Source organism: Schistocerca nitens, chromosome 7 (assembly GCF_023898315.1).
Source record: "Schistocerca nitens isolate TAMUIC-IGC-003100 chromosome 7, iqSchNite1.1, whole genome shotgun sequence".
Classification (NCBI taxonomy): Eukaryota; Metazoa; Arthropoda; class Insecta; order Orthoptera; family Acrididae; genus Schistocerca; species Schistocerca nitens.
Genome location: NC_064620.1, coordinates 410,667,253 through 410,682,149, shown reverse-complemented (window position 1 = coordinate 410,682,149; position 14,897 = coordinate 410,667,253). Strand labels below are relative to the sequence as shown.

Here is a 14,897-nt window from a genome sequence, read left to right as displayed (position 1 = left end):
AGCATGGGGCTCGTTATTGCGATTTACCTTGACGCGGCAGGATAGAAAGACGGGCCGACAGTGCGCCCAACAACGACACTGGACAAGGGAGTGGGACCGTATCGCCTTTACAGGCTTGTCTCGACTTTGTGTACAGCATCACGATGGACGTAATCGTGTGTGGAGGTTCCGAGAAGAACGAACGAATGTTGCTCTATTGCATTCATCGTCGTCATAAGGGGTACGATAATGATCGAGCACGGTTCGCACAGCTGCCAATTTACACAGTAACTGTCACATTTCAGACGCTTTAAATCCTGAAGCTGCTCCCCATCTTCGAGGTCTGCGTGATGTTATCTTTCAACAAGATAACGTAAGATCGCATGTTATCCATGCTGTTCTGACCTACGGAAGGTGGACGGTATTCGTCTGCTTCACTGGTCGGCACATTCCCACATCCCTCAGCCAGTGAAAAGATCTCATCATGGGTTACCGACAGACTGGCCGACCACAACGACTCGTGAACTCTGGCAGAGAGTTGAAGCAGTTTGGACTGGCGTAAAGCCCGTCTCACACGGAGCAAGGTTCGCTGTAAGTTTCCTTGTTGGCTTGCGCGGCGGCTACCTTGCGGGCTCCGTCGTCTGCTAGCGGGCTACCTTGCTGGGAACCTTGTAAGATTTCCAGGATAGGTCCGGTGCTATTTTTCTTGCAAGGTTCCCTGCGTGCTACCTGCGTTGGCCAATCAGGAGGCGTTTCGTTTGTGACGTCAGACGCGGAAAGCTTGGGCAGGAAGCCTTTGTTGATAGTCGCTTTTATGCTGTCGTGAGGTGCGGTAGGAAGTTCTTATAATTATTAAATAATGGCACCGCAGTGGTCCAAGGAAGCGATTGAAGCATTGATGTGTACTTATAGGGAAGAACAGTGTCTGTACGTCGTGAAAAGCGCAAACTATTATAATAAACACTTGCGTGCAGAGGCACTCAAAAGAGTTGCAAATACCAATACATCCATTCGTATAAAATTTGCAAAGGATGTACGATCTTCTATCCTATAAAATAAAGTCGTATATAACAGTCATTATCGGTATATTTATAAAATCAAAGCCGGCCGAAGTGGCCGTGCGGTTAAAGGCGCTGCAGTCTGGAACCGCAAGACCGCTACGGTCGCAGGTTAGTTAGGTTTAACTAGTTCTAAGTTCTAGGGGACTAATGACCTCAGCAGTTGAGTCCCATAGTGCTCAGAGCCATTTGAACCATTATAAAATCAAACAGTAATGAAATGGTGATACTTTTCAAACAAAAGTAGGTGTTATGCGAATTAACCTCAACTCTTTATGAAGCATGGAGAGCACACCTTTTCCAGCGTTTCTCCTCTTAATCCAGTTTTTCGTCCATTCTTTCTTTCTTCTTCTCTCATTAGCATGCATTTCTACATCGTTTAGCACCAAAACAGCTAATAACGCCAGTTTTCTCTGAACATCTGTACCTGAAGCAGCCATCTTCGTTCGATACAACATGCAGCCGATCACAACACAACTAGCTGCCGATCTTGCACCGTGGGAGAGCTTCGGCATGGAAGATAGCCGGCTCCTATCCCTGCAAGCCGGCAGGCATGCACGCCATCTCGCAAACTTGCGGCAAACCTTGCTCCGTGTGAGACGGGCTTAAGCGCATCTGTCATCCAAGGCCAGTTGTACTTGATGCTCAGCTGCGATAGAACAATTGTTGCCGGTCTGTCTGTTGAGTTTCACATCCCAAACCATCTACAATTTTGACCATGTTTTCTTCCTACACTGCTTGACAATTGCTTAGGAACAACTGATACTTGCTAAGAAACAGCTGTCATTTGATACGGAACAGCTGACAATTGCTAAGCAACGCCTGACCAATGACGGTAAAAGGAAAGACAGAGGGCGGGAAGTGTTAACTACAGTGAAGCCTGTGCACGAACGCTCCGTATGCATTCGACAGTTCAAGCATTACAGTGTTTGCCGAAGGTTGTTGTGGAACCGATTAGTGTGACAATCCCTGTGGTACGGCATGTCTGGAAGGGCATCACTTGAGTGGTTATGATTGTGGACGAGCAGTTGGACACCTCGAAAGTGCCCAGTGTCACTTCTCTGGCCACGTTAATGTGTATGTCCAAAAGTGTTATCTCGCGGTTGAAGAAGGCCGCTGAAGGTTGAATGGTCCCGGTGGAGGTTCGAGTCCTCCCTCGGGCATGGGTGTGTGTGTACACACATTTGAACATTTTTTTGAAGGTTGAAATGCTATACGAAAGCATGCCGGTGGTCGGACACAGACCACCAATCCGCAAGTAGATCAATATGTAGCCCTAGTGAGGAAAAGAAGCAGACATCTCACTCCTAGGCAGTTCGCTGCAGACTTTGCAACCGCTACCAGTGCACATATGTCTGCCAGAATCATTTCGCGGCGATTACATCAGGCTGGTTTGTGCGCTCGGAAGTCTGTCAAATGCACCTCACACCAAGCACGCTATTGCCGAGAAAGTGTTCGTCGGTCTAGGGAGCATGTTGATTGGGATCAGCGACAGTGGTCCAGAGTGATGTTCTCCAACGAATGCCGCTTCACTGTGGCAAGTGATTCAGGCTACCAGGTAGTGTGGACGGAAACATGTTACACACCACAGAATGTTCATGGGCGCCTTCGGTGCGGCCTAGGCGTTATGGTTTGGCAGGGATTATGCACAATAGTCGAAAACTGCTGCATATCTTTGTGCGAGGTACCATTACAGTACAACAGTATTCCAGGGACAATATTCTGTATCATGTCTGTTCAGGGGAGCGGTAGATCTCGACTTTCTATTTATGGACGACAATGTCGGACCACACACGGCCGTTGAGGTGTCTGATACACTGAAAAGTGCAGATAATGAACTTATGGCGTGGCCTGAGTATTCCTTGGACCTGAACAGTTTAGAGAGAGAAGTGGGACAATATCGAATGGGACAATATCCCCAAAGGACTGCTCAGCAGTTTGATAGCCAGCATGAATGACAGGTGCAAATTTGTATAACTGTGCCAGGAGGGTATATTCCTTACCGAGAGTCAGATATCGACCTTTATGTTGCGTGAAATCTGTACCATTTTTCGTTATGAATATACCGTTCCACCCCAGTTACGTATGTACTGTGTATCATGTCGTCCATCATTGCCTGTGATTATTCCTGTTCAATAATGTCGTGTTCCTTACCGATATATTGTCAAGCAGTGTACTATACTTTGTACGCACAGCTACAAAATTTTCGTTACTTTCTATCCTTTCAATGGCAAGCAATGTAAATTTGAAGTCGCATCTTGTGAGTTTTCATCAAACATGTGTGTCATAGTCAGAAACGGCGAAGAAATTGTCGGTAGCCTGCAGAAAGAAATTTCGTAGGTAACATATGAAACACACGGGAAGTAGCAGCTGAGCGTAATTGAGGTGTGCCGGACACGGGTTGTTAGTGTTGCCAAACCACGGCGTGTTGGCCGACGGGACAGCTTTCTATCACCTCGGAGTATAGCTAATAGCTGGCAGCAGGTCACGACGACGGCTGACCATTGTATTCCTCGAAGCTGGCGTGATAGCAACCTACTAGAGCTTCACGACGGAAAGAGCGGGAATTTCCTGAAGTATTGTGAGAGCGCAGTACCGGTGAAATGTTTGGAAAATTCTAAGAATTTGTAATGTAACAAAACTATTACTCGTTGGTAGTGTTTCTATTATATGAAGTACAAAATTCTCTGACTGAGAACAGTCATTATTGTTTACAGCTCTTCCTTGTGCCGCTGGAGTAATAGAAGGCCAAAGATAGGTGGCTGAAATCGTCGAGCGGGGGAATAAATCTTATCGAAATACTTTTTCCACATTAGTGATTATCTATTGCAATGATATTAAGGGGACCTTAATGGGTGAATATGTCACTCACGCCGGCCGGAGTGGCCGCGCGGTTAAAGGCGCTCCAGTCTGGAACCGCACGACCGCTACGGTCGCAGGTTCGAATCCTGCCTCGGGCATGGATGTGTGTGATGTCCTTAGGTTAGTTAGGTTTAAGTAGTTCTAAGTTCTAGGGGACTTATGACCACAGCAGTTGAGTCCCATAGTGCTCAGAGCCATTTGAACCATTTTTTGTCACTCACTATGGAGAAATTAATTATTTTGGAATCCCAGCTGCTGATATGTTACGAAGAGTCACTTTCAGCCAGGGGATTATGGAACCAGGATTGGAAGGACTTCTCCAGAATTAATCGAATTCCTTACGCACAGATAATTACGATTCGCATCCAGTGCGTCGCTGTAATGACAACTACCGATGGTCAAGGATGTTAACTTCTATCACTGCAGAACTGTTTTAGCCGTGTGAGTCCCAACAACATAAGGTGAATTTAATTTTAAAATTTTTCATAAAATTTACTTTTATTATCGAAGTAAGCAACGAATACAAGGATATATTGGCAAAAAGTAAACAGTTAACTGTTTGAAAGTTGTCGATTCAGTCTGGAACCACTTGGACGCAGTTTTCAACCACCCATCATTTCATGAAATAAATTTGAAAGCAACTTCGCATTTTTCCTAAATACAATAGAACACGTCGAAACTTCCATGAACTCATAATACATAAAACAAATTATATTTATAACTAACAAAAAATGGGCCTAAAATTTAATAAATTTATATTAAAAGTACATACTGCTCCAGTAGTTTTATTTCGGAACCCTTCGTAGCAGCAGTAGTATAAACTGAAATTTACGTTACAATAACTTTAGATATGGTTACTTACATTGTCAATGATTTCAGTACCATCAGCATAGAAAAAAAAAACAAAAACGAATGTTACAATTTACTGCAATCATGTAGCTCAATCTCCGTGCTGATTGTTGCTCTGATTACTGTAAGTAACTGCTAAAATGCACTATCTTCGTAGGAGTACCTCATTGTACCAACAGATGTCTCTATCTTGCAATAGCATCGGCGGTTTCATGCGAAAGGCAGAAACCACTGGTACTCAGAGGGTTAAGAAACACCTGTATTGCATCGCTCGTACACCATCCCCGCTGTGTGCGTGTTCTGAAGAGGACAATAACCATGCCTTCTTCGGTCACATTAATGAGCGGCACGGTTGCGTAAATATTCTTGGGAGATCTCCTAAAAGGGAATTGTTCCCCCCTGACTTCAGTAACGCCATTACTATCAGAACTACAAGTTTTATGGGTGCTACCAAATCTTTTGAGTCAACTCGGAAATCTACCTTTAACATAAAGAAACTGGTAACAGTATATGGTGTGTGAATTCTCAATAATCTGCGAACGGTTTATTTTGTTGGTTAATATGTTTCAGCACAAAAAGGTTAGTTGTAAGAGACTTTCACAGGCTATATTAAAACATTTATTACTGAGAACAGAACACGAATTGTGGATATTCTACAGTAATGTGTTTTGTAGCCGGCCGAAGTGGCCGTGCGGTTAAAGGCGCTGCAGTCTGGAACCGCGAGACCGCTACGGTCGCAGGTTCGAATCCTGCCTCGGGCATGGATGTTTGTGATGTCCTTAGGTTAGTTAGGTTTAACTAGTTCTAAGTTCTAGGGGACTAATGACCTCAGCAGTTGAGTCCCATAGTGCTCAGAGCCATTTGAACCATTTTTTTGTGTTTTGTGAACCGGACAATAGGTAATAGGTGACTGTCATCATCAAAGGAAATACAATACTGGTGATCGTCTTTATATAATGTATTACAGGTGGAGAGTGTAATGCCAAAATAGAGTAAATTTCATCTTTGACTGTCTTGTTATAACACAACTAAAAAACATATACGCTAAATAGAAAATAAAGGTGATGGCAATATTACAGAAAACATTGAGACTAAATATTACCACATGGTCGGCTGATTTTACAAGTGTAATGGTGTGTATTCATCATACTTTCTTCTATAAATCTTTTTTATAGTACTCATTACAGTTCCAAATCTAGATCTGGGGATGGCATGCTTTATTTTTGTTTACATTCTACCCTTCCCCCTCTCTCTCTCTCGTATGTTTTCTTCAGATTTGTTTTACTCTTTAGCTTATCTATTTTCAGCCATCTTACAACTGCACTGTCAAAGATGACATTTAGCATACATCACACTCATCATTTGTAAAACCTTCTTCCACGTTTTCACCAGAATTCTATGCTCTTTGAAGACGGCAGTCGGTTATTGTTTGGCGACGGACTTTTAATAGAAAATAGGTACCCAAAACAAATCAATACTGTAAAACATCCGCTGTCTTTGGTTTTCATTGAAAAATATGAAATAGTACTACAAAAAAGCATGGAAGTATCCGTTAACTTGAAGATGGATTACATGTTTCATAAATGCCAGCGTACGCGATTCACTTTTCTAGAAAACTCTGCAGATGGTTGTGAAATATCTGTCGACTCTTCAAAATAGCCAAATAAACAATTGTTGCAGTGATCCAGCTGCATGTCAAGTTAGCAACTCTTGTTCAACCAGCTGATCCAGTAGGTTTCTCACTACATTTTAAAAGATCGGATTCCTTCTATCGATACCATCCTATTAGAATTTCTGGAGAAGACTACACGCAGTTGCTGCGAGATGGACTGCTTGCGCTTTACCAAGAAATTCCGTCGGCTTCACCTCATTGTTTATAGTCAGAGCACGCTCATTATTCATTTACTTTCTTTGAAATGTGCCTTTCATGATCGCTATGCGCAGTTACCGCGTCCTTGTATTGACATCGAGCTTAATGCATTCTTTCTAAGCACGCCGGAGGAACCTCATTCTTGGTTTAGCTTTTTTTGTTTCGATTCTTGCAAACACGCTTTGTCTGCGTACTCCTTACATAACCTTGTACCTTACGTTCCTTAGTAAATCGTGTTTAGTCTATTAGTGGACAGAAATTCTGTCCCTACCGTCTGCCTGTCTCTCTCTCTCTCTCTCTCTCTCTCTCTCCTTCCTCTCTCCCTGTCTGTCTGTCTGTCTCTCTCTCTCTCTCTCTCTCTCTCTCTCCCTTCCTCTCTCTCTCTCTCTCTCTCTCAAACACACACACACACACACACATACACACACTCACACTCACTCACACTCACATACGCACACACGGAGATACAGAAAGAGAGAGAGAGAGAGAGAATTATCACAGCACGAGGGTTAGGAATATGTTATGTTAGGCGTCTTGTTCCTTTCTCTCTGTCAAGTTGCCATTTCAAGATCTTGTAAATCGCAGTCCATGAATGAGTGCTGTTATCAGCCCCCAAGCACACTTTCGTTTACTTCTAGACAGAACAGTGCTGTAATATCAACAAGATCGTTCCGTGTTAAAGAAGTCTTGCGTTTTATTTCCAGCACTTGAAGCTGGAGTTGGATATTGAAATATAAATATAAATAGAAATGTGTGGTGTACTTATGGTTATGCAACATGTTCACCTTGGCTATTTTTCGTATAGAAGATTGTTTTACAGGTTTTGTCCTTTATTATGGAGCGGGAATTAATTACATCACTCACATAATCTGAAGGTATGTTTGACTACAAATACTTTTGTAGATGTCAAAGATGTTTTAATGAAATTTAATCTCATAATAATTATTTAACGTTGAATAACGGGTACACTGTTTGTGTTCTACGATATTTGTTCATTTCTAACTAGTTTTCGGCTTACTGGGCCAAGTTCAAGAAACTGACAAGTGTCTGCAAGCGACACTAGTTCTTAGCTAATTAAACATTGTAAGCAAAGATGCAATCCACTTGCACAGAATGTTGTGCACCAAACTTGTTTTTTGACGTTGAAATTACTTGAGGTAAACAAACACTTAGCTCATGATCCCTAGCTAGTTCTAAATGATCATTTACAGCTGAGCACATCCCCACTTTTAAGGTTCACATTACGTAATCAACCAGAAAAATACCCGTAGACCATCACAACGACATATACTGCTACACAAAATTAAAACATACAAGAAATTCATATTCCTTACCTCATAAACATCAAAATTGTAACAATATAACTTGTAACAACGTAAAATTGTGTATTTTAATCGTAGTCTGTGTTTAATATCGACCATTGCGTAAACCGTAATTTACAACGTAAAAGATGTTTGTTGCACAACATAAGTGACTAGTGCTCAGTTAGACAGTTCCCAACCAATGTAACGACCTCACAAAATATGCCATCATAACCACATAACCTGTGATAATGTAACAGTGTGTCTTTTAATTATTTTGTTTAAACTGTCCATTGCGTAAAGTGTAATTTACAATGGTAAAAAACATGTTTGGCACACAGCATAAATGAAGAGTGCTCAGTTTCACAGTTTGTCAAACGATGTCCTCACAAACATTAGCAATATAACAACATAATCTATAATATTGTAAGGCTGTGCAGTTTAAATATTTATTGCGTTTAGTTTTGTCTGTTTCGTAAAGTTTAATGTAAAGGATAAAAAAACAAGTTTGGTGCACAAAATTCTGTGCAGGTGGATTGTGTCTTTGCTTGTAATGTTTGGTTACCTAAAAACTAGTGTCCCTTGCAAACGCCATTTCCTGCAGATGTCCCAATAAACCGAAAACTAGTTAGAAATAAACAAATATGAGTAGAATAAAAACAGTGTACTTGTTATTCAACCTTAAATATGGAATTGTTCTTCCAACAAGTAACGGAAGAATCCACAAATCAGATTACAATAATTAATTAGACACAGAGTGGTGGTTTCGGACGTCATAATGGCTAACGTGTACGGATGCTGATGATTGTTTCCGTAAGTATAACCTATTAGCTAGTGCGCTTTATTGTCTGTTGCGATTGTTCATGTTTAAATAAGTCTGTTTCGGTTTTATATTAATCAGGTACCTAAGCAGGATTATTTATCGTCGAAAACCGGCAACAAAATCATGGAATTCCTCTTGGCAGCGGCCGGTGTTTCCAACATTACTTTAAATTTTTTATATCTGTGGAGTACCGCTTATCGAAGAACTTACTTATGTGCATACGTCTCGTATAACTCATTGATGTATATATGACGGCAGTATCTGTTCCCGAAAGTACAGTTACCGTTGATGACCATGCAGCTTTGCTGGAAATGAAATGATAATTAAATGGACACCCCAGTTGCAAACAGGCGTTGAAATACTTCATTGGGGGACATGTTGAAAATGTGTGCCCCGACCGGGACTCGAACCCGGGATCTCCTGCTTACAGGGCAGACGCTCTATCCATCTGAGCCACCGAGGGCACAGAGGATAGTGCGCCTGCAGGGACTTATCCCTTGCACGCTACCCGTGAGACCCACATTCCCAACATGTCCACACGACTACATTCGTAGTGCGCCTACTAGATGTTTGCCCATCATACTCATTACTCGTGTCAGATTAATCTACTAAGTCCCGTACGAGTTCGGGCATTGCGTGTGCGTTCGCACAAGAAGGTCAATGGCCGGGAAGCCATATTTTAACTCTATATGACGGTAGTATCTATTCCCGAAAGTACAGTTACCGTTGATGACCATGCAGTTTTGCTAGAAATGAAATGATAATTAAATGGACACCATAGCTACAAACAGGCATTGATATACTTCACTGGGGACATGTTGAAAATTTGTCCCCAGTGAAGTATATCAAGGCCTGTCTGCAGCTAGGGTGACCATTTAATTATCATTTCACTCACTGATGTGTGTGTGTGTGTGTGTCTGTGTGGAGTAATTTCTGTGTCGGTAATTATTCTAGCAAGATAATGTATTTCGTGTACAGAGGATGTATAATGTTCTCATGGGTAGACTGTTGGGTTTTTGTATCTTCTGGACAACTTATTTCGACAACGTTACTTGTTTTCATCATCATCAGGTGCTTCCTGAGTTATTAAAACATCAAGGGATTTTTTCTCTCGTCGGTGTTAGCGGGCTCATCGCCCTTGTTCCATACATGTTTGTATCCGATAATGGCAAACGTTTTAAGATTCTTTATTTACAATAAATTTCTCCTGAAGGAAGAGGCTGTGGTGGGCTTCAGAGGTCCTTCACTTAGTTAAAAACCTACTGTTATTGCTAGTTGTTAGTTATAAGGCAGAAGGGTACTTTATAGCAGAGGCACAATCGGGATTCGACAATATTCCTGGGTGTATTACATATTCCCACCACTTGCAGTATGAGTTTACGTCCAGCGTTGTTGAACATGATCGTTTTTGTGGTCGATATATTATGGTGAGAGGAGGCATAATGTTGCAAGGGCGCGTACTGACCCATAAATCTTTGAACATGGGACACTCACCGGTCAACGTGTTCCCCCTGTCCGTTTTTTCAGGGCTTTCCGCCCTGACTCCATTTTTATCGATGGCAGCGCGCGACCGCATCGACCAGCGCATGAGCAGGAGCTCTTGGGTCGAGAGGATATTCAACGGACAATTTGGCCTGTCCGTCCCCCGACTTAAATCCCGAGTATGTGTGGGGTGCGTTAAGGAGACTTATTGCGGCACGTGAAAATGCACCAAAGACCATACCGCGGTTGTCAACCGAGCTGGTGGAGAAATCGAACGCCCTAACACAGCAACTCCTTACGAACCTAGAGGCTCGCATGGGAGCACGTTACAGAGCAATCAGTGCCGTCCGTGTTGATCAGAAACCCTATTAAGAACCACGTCCCGCCTTTTGTAATGGCCAGGAGACCATTATGAATCGAGGTGGCTTCACTGTAATTATTGTCTTCAATTAGAAATGTCATTTCAGTTCAACTCATTAGCTTATTTTTTCAGTTAGCTTCTGTACTATACTATAGAAATTCTTTATATACTTGGTCCAAGTTTCATCAACCTATGTTACCTGGCTGTGACACATCATGCGAACGTAACTTTCGTCCTTGAATTCTGCACATCGATGTATTTGAAACATCTCAAGATAAGCAAGCCAACTAACATTATATACCCCAAGTACGGAAGATGTATGTTTGGTAGCCTGTCGTAATATACATAAAAAATTCCGGGACAGTTTTGAGAGGAGGTGCTGAAAAAGTAATGCTTTCTTTTTTTTTTTTAATTTGAGAACTTCTCAAACATTTTAAATTAAACAAATGTTATAAACGTTCTACAGATTCATTCTTCATGTCTAAATATTTATTTCTCATAGCAGTCACCCTGGCAACGAACACATTTCTGCCAACGAGAGACCACTTTGTTGATTCCGTCACTGTAGCATGTTTGCTTGGTTGACGGTGCCGCAATTTCAGTTCTGCTTCATCACTATCAAAGAAATGTCCTCGAAGACGTTCTTTAAGCTTCGGAAACAGATGAAAATCGGACGGGACCAAGTCGGGACAGTATGGAGGACAACCGATGACAGTGAATAATAATAAAAATTTTAAGGTTTGCCGAAGACATTGTAATTGAGTCGGAGGCAGCAAACGACTTGTAAGAGCAGCTGAATGGAATGGACAGGGTCTTAAAAGGTCGTTACAAGATGAATGTCAATAAAAGCAAAACAAAGATAATGGGGTGTAGTCGAATCAAATCAGGCGATGCTGAGGGAATTGGAATAGGAAACGAAACACTTAAAGTAGTAGAAGGGTTTTCTAATTTCGGCAGCAAAATAACTGATGATGGTAGAAGTAGAGAGGATACAAATTATAGCCTTGCAATGGCAATAACAACGTTTCTGAGGAAAAGAAATTTGTTAACATCGAATTTAGATGTAAGTGTTAGGATGTCTCTTCTGAAATATTTGTATGGAGTGTAGCCATGTTGTTGTTGTTGTGGTCTTCAGTCCTGAGACTGGTTTGATGCAGCTCTCCATGCTACTCTATCCTGTGCAAGCTTCTTCATCTCCCAATACGTACTGCAGCCTACATCCTTCTGATTCTGTTTAGTGTATTCATCTCTTGGTCTCCCTCTACGATTTTTACCCTCCACGCTGCCCTCCAATACTAAGTTGGTGATCCCTTGATGCCTCAGAACATGTCCTACCAACCGATCCTTTCTTCTTGTCAAGTTGTGCGACAAACTCCTCTTCTCTCCAATCCTATACAATACCTCCTCATTAGTTATGTGATCTACCCATTTAATCTTCAGCATTCTTCTGTTGCACCACATTTCAAAAGCTTCTATTCTCTTCTTGTCCAAACTATTTATCGTCCACGTCTCACTTCCATACATGGCTACACTCCATACAAATACTTTCAGAAACGACTTCCTGACACTTAAATCTATACTTGCGAGTGAAATATGGACGATAAATAGTTTAGACAAGAAGAAAATAGCATCTTTTGAAATGTGGTGCTACAGGAGAATGCTGAAGGTCAGAAAGATAGATACATAACTGATGAGGTGGTACTGAACAGAATTGGGGAGAAAGCAAATTTGAGGCACAACCTGAGTAGAAGATGAGATAGACTGATAGAACACATTCTGAGACATCAAGGGATCACCAGTTTAGTATTGGAGGGAAGCATGAAGGTAAAAATCGTAGAGAGAGACTAAGACATGAATAAAGAAAGCATTTCAGAAGGACGTAGGTTGCAACAGTTATTCGGAGATGAAGAGGCTTGCTCAGGATAGAGTAGCATGGAGAGCTGCATCAAACCAGTCTTCGGACTGAAGACCACAAAAACCGCAACAACACTTTTACCGATCGCACTTGTTTCTTTACCTTCTGGACAATCATAGTACTTGACACCTGTGCGCAGAACTTCTCCCAACGTATCAGACAGTAACGAAGCTCTGGTAACGTCCTCTAAACTCTAGGGCAAAATCTGCCTTACCTTCGCAGGTAAACTGCGTGTAAGGAACATTACAACGACAGAAATTACGATATACATGAGATTTTATTTCGGTAGAACTGGGTTATCGCTGTTTCATCACCATAGGTGGAAATTACCCATTCAATTGAAAAAAAATGGTTCAAATGGCTCTGAGCACTATGGGACTCAACTTCTCAGGTCATTAGTCCCCTAGAACTTAGAAATACTTAAACCTAACGAACCTAAGGACATCACACACATCCATGCCCGAGGCAGGATTCGAACCTGCGACCGTAGCGGTCTCGCGGTTCCAGACTGCAGCGCCTAGAACCGCACGGCCACTTCGGCCGGCATTCAATTGAAGAGACGCCTGGTAGACGGAACATCGATTATATAATTAGTATCCAGATCTAAGTGCTTTAAAAACACAATTTGTCGTAAGACGCTATTAAATATATTCGTCTTACTATCTACATTTTTAGCATGTAATGACCCAGTTAAGAACGACTGTGCCCTGCTTTTCTTACAACACTGCGACACATTCTCCTGTCAGCTGTATCTGTTTACAGCAACACGACATTCCACGTTCCCGTCTCCGTGGCGTATTTTCCAAGTTAATCAATGATTTCATTCTCAAGGACGACCACTGAAGACTTGTCTCGCATGTCTGTCCTGTCGCGCCGTTCTAAGGCAGTTGTAGCAGTGTCCACAAGCAAGTATTCCGTCGTCGGAGGCACGCTGTTTGGGGTACAGCAATGCATGTACGTGATAACAGATAAAATGTTCTCTACATTTAACGCAAGACACTCACTACTCTTCAAGAATGATCAGCAGGTACCAAGCGTCTCTTATTCTTTTTATAAAATCTTAAGGTATCAGTATTTAGTGATCAATCTATGAATTATTAAGTAAATGAGGCACCAATCAGCGTATTGCTTAAGGAACGCACTCTGTCCCCAATCTACAAGTCAAGGAGAAGAGGACGAATTAAACATTCCGTCCACACTGAAATCACTGGAGGTGGAGTACTACCTTGATAGAAGAATCTGTGTTTTCTCTAGGTCGTAAGATGCAAGTGCCGTGATGGTTCCTCAACCACGGCCACTGGCGAGGTCCTTCCTCGACCCTTGTTGAAGCCAGCTTGCGCTCTGTTTCTGATGACCTCAAAATCGACGTGGCGCTCATCTCTAAAAGTCATGAATTGTTGACTCGAATTCAGCGTGTTTCATAAAATTTCTAAATAAATTTGTGTCCTGTGTTAATCTTCCCACACTTTCTGAGGGTGGCTGACCAACAGGTACTTCTCAAGACGCTTTTCCGTAGTGAATGCGTTACAAACACAACTTAACTGAAAATGAACTATAAAAGTCCATCATACCGTCCGTAATTGACAAATGAAAGCGTGACTTACGACCAGCTGTGGTTCCGCAAGCCGCGCCTAAAACGAAACATGTGGGAAACTCGCAGTACAGACAATTAAAATATTTTGCGTAATAATGTCGTTTCCCTCTTTCCGTATTCAGTTCTCAAACGGAATAAGAAAATAATGGCTTTCAGTAAATCCGTACGTGATCAACTTTCCAGATTTTACTGATATGTCGCGATATATATGCAGAAATAGGTAATGTGTTACTCATCACATCTTAGAACTTCATTCTCGGAACATAACGGTAAACATCTTCGTGATGCATAACGGCTCTCTTGTAGCAAATTCCACTGTAGTTTGATAAACATCTCCGTCGCCCTCTTGTGCTAACTTTGCAAACTCGCGAGGAATCCCGACTAGTAAGAATCCCAGATCGACAACAAGTACTTAAGAATCGGTTGAACGGTGTTTGCCGACCGGTGTGGCGCTTCTAGGCGCTTCAGTTTGGAGCTGCGCGACCGCTACAGTCGCAGGTCCGAATCCTGCCTCGGGCATGGATGTGTGTGATGTCCTTAGGCTAGTTAGGTTTAAGTAGTTCGAAGTTCTAGGGTACTGATGACCTCAGATGTTAAGTCCCATAGTGCTCAGAGCCATTTGAACCGTTTGAACGGTGTTTGTCTCACTCTGCCTCTTTCATAGACGAATTAGTTCTCCTTAGGATTCTTCGAACGAATCTCAGTCTGTCGTCTTTTCCTACGACAAGTTTTATGTGGCCGTTCAAACGGTTCAAATGCCTCTAAGCACTATGGGACTTAACATTTGAGGTCATCAGTCCCGT

The 14,897-nt window shown here is 42.1% G+C and overlaps 1 protein-coding gene and 1 non-coding gene across 2 annotated transcripts in view; both read right to left on the bottom strand.

Moving 5' to 3' along the window:
* The window catches only part of LOC126195083 (uncharacterized), a 461,160-nt gene that overhangs the window by 224,239 nt on the left and 222,024 nt on the right, over positions 1 to 14,897 (bottom strand). The gene's annotated exons all lie outside the window — the stretch shown is intronic.
* On the bottom strand, positions 9,132 to 9,206 carry Trnat-ugu (transfer RNA threonine (anticodon UGU)). The gene has a single exon. It is a non-coding gene; the product is annotated as a tRNA-Thr (tRNA).